Source organism: Eschscholzia californica, unplaced genomic scaffold (assembly GCF_041429995.1).
Source record: "Eschscholzia californica isolate CP2 unplaced genomic scaffold, dmEscCali1.0.p SCAF_10, whole genome shotgun sequence".
NCBI lineage: Eukaryota > Viridiplantae > Streptophyta > Magnoliopsida > Ranunculales > Papaveraceae > Eschscholzia > Eschscholzia californica.
The window spans coordinates 300,001-302,500 of record NW_028238199.1 but is presented as its reverse complement, the minus strand read 5'-3'; positions in this window follow the sequence as shown (position 1 = coordinate 302,500).

Below are 2,500 nucleotides of genomic sequence, written 5' to 3'. Positions count from 1 at the left end.
TCGGACACCTTCGGGGATGCTTCCCCAAGTGTCCGGCATAGGCTGGGGACTTTTCGATTTTTGGCCCATGGTGCCCCCCGGGCCCCCCCAGCAGCTCGGACACCTTCGGGGATGCTTCCCCAAGTGTCCGGCATAGGCTGGGGAGTTTTTGATTTTTGGCCCGTGGTGCCCCCCCGGTGGCCCCCCCAGCTGCCTCTTCGATTTCCCACGTCGGGGATGAGTTGGGCAACTCTTGGAAGCTTCCCATCCACCCCCGTGCCGAGCTTTGCCCTTGGGATGCCTTATGTTGCATCCCAAGGGCCAAGGCACCTGCCAGCCCAAGGGCTGTGCACGGCCTGGGGAGGGAGCTCACCCCTCCCCTATATAGTGCAAAGTTATTGTTTTCCCTATTTTCACAAGGAAACATCAAATTTTTAACCAAGCATACTCGGCCTTTGCTCCTTCGTTACTCGTCCAAATCCAACAAACTTGCATTCGTTGGAAAGGTCTTTTCACAAGGATTCTTTTGATATATAATAATAGCGATTCCGATAAATATTTATTTTTTTATGAATTTTTAAGTGAATAAACAATTAAAAATTCAAAAAAAATAGGAAAAAAATATTTTTTTCCCGATTCTTTCTCCAATATTCCTGATAAATACCCACACACCCACATATGGAGAAAGGTCGAAAATGCTCGAGTGGATATCGAGATGTCCGACGAAGCACCACTTGGAAGGGCCGAGGCACGGGACGCCCGAGCTGTTGCTCGGGCCGGCACGAGACGCGCATGGGACAGCCCGGGACGGCATGGGACGCCCTCGCTACAGCTCGGGACGGCCAGGTACGCCCGAGACTTGGCTCGGGACGGCCTGGGACGCCCTCGCAATAGCTCGGGACGGCCTGGGACGCCCGAGACTAGGCTCGGGACGGCCTCGGCACAGCTCGGGACGGCCTGGGACGCCCTTGCCACAGCTCGGGACGGCCTGGGACGCCCGAGACTTTGCTCGGGACGGCCTGGGACGGCCTCGGCACAGCTCGGGACGGCCTGGGACGCCCGAGACTTTGCTCGGGACGGCCTGGGACGTCCGAGACTTTGCTCGGGACGGCCTGGGACGTCCGAGACTTGGCTCGGGACGGCCTGGGACGCCCGGGACGTGGCTCGGGACGGCCTGGGAAGTCCGAGACTTTGCTCGGGCCGGCCTGGGTCGCCCGAGACTTGGCTCGGGACGGCCTGGGACGCCCGAGACTTGGCTCGGGACGGCCTGGGACGCGCTCGGCACAGCTCGGGACAGGCCGGGACGCCCGAGCCGAGCTTCGGGTCGCACGAAATCTCTTCGTATTCCGACATATTAGAAGCTTCCCATCATGTAGTAGGCCGAGCTTTGCCCTTTGGATGCCCTATGGTGCTTGGCGAGCACTAGGGAACGTGCCAGCACAAGTGCTGTGCACGCTCTGGGGAAGGAGCTCAACCCTCCCCCTTATAGTGCAAAGTTATTGTTTTGCCTATTTTCACAAGGAAACATCAATTTTTTAACCAAGCATACTGGGCCTTTACTCCCTCGTTACTCGTCGGAATCCAGCAAACTTATACTCGTTGGAAAGGCCTTTTCGCAAGGATTTTTTTGATATATTATAATAGCGATTCCGATAAATATTTATTTTTCTATGAATTTTTAAGTGAATAAACACCGGAAAATTCATAAAAAATAGAAAAAAAAAATATTTTCTTCCGTTTCTTTTCTCCAATAATTCATAAATAATACCTCAATAGTACAAACGAAGAGAGAGTCGAAATGGCCCGGGTGGGTTTCGAAATGTCCCACGACCCCATAGAATGCACGGGCCAGCCGAGCCAAAGCAGGGGACGCGCATGGGACAGCACGGGACGCGCACGGGACAGCGTCCCTATGGCTCGGGACGGCATGGGACAGCACGGGACGCCCTTGGTAAAGCTCGGGAATCCCATCGGACGCGCATGGGACGGCCTTGCTAAGGCTCGGGACGGCATGGGACGCGCATGGGACGGCCTTGCTAAGGCTCGGGACGGATGGGACAGCACGGGACGCGCATCGGACGGCCTTGCTAAGGCTCGGGACGGCATGGAACAGCACGGGACGGCCTTGGTGAGGCTCGGGACGGCATGGGACAGCACGGGACGGCCTTGGTGAGGCTCGGGACGGCATGGGACAGCACGGGACGGCCTTGGTGAGGCACGGGACGGCCTCGGTGAGGCTCGGGACGGCATGGGACAGCACGGGACGGCCTTGCTAAGGCTCGGGATGGCCTGGGACGGCCTTGGTGAGGCTTGGACGGCACGGGACGCGCATGGGACAGCATGGGACGGCCTTGGTAAGGCTGGGCACGGCATGGGACGCACATGGGACACCTTATGGGGATCATCAAGGGACGTTGCACGGGACATTCTTAGCCATGAAGGGCCTTCACATGGGACATCTTAGGAGTCAAGAGCCGGCACATGGGACAATGGAGTTCACACGCACGGAACACTTCGGCTA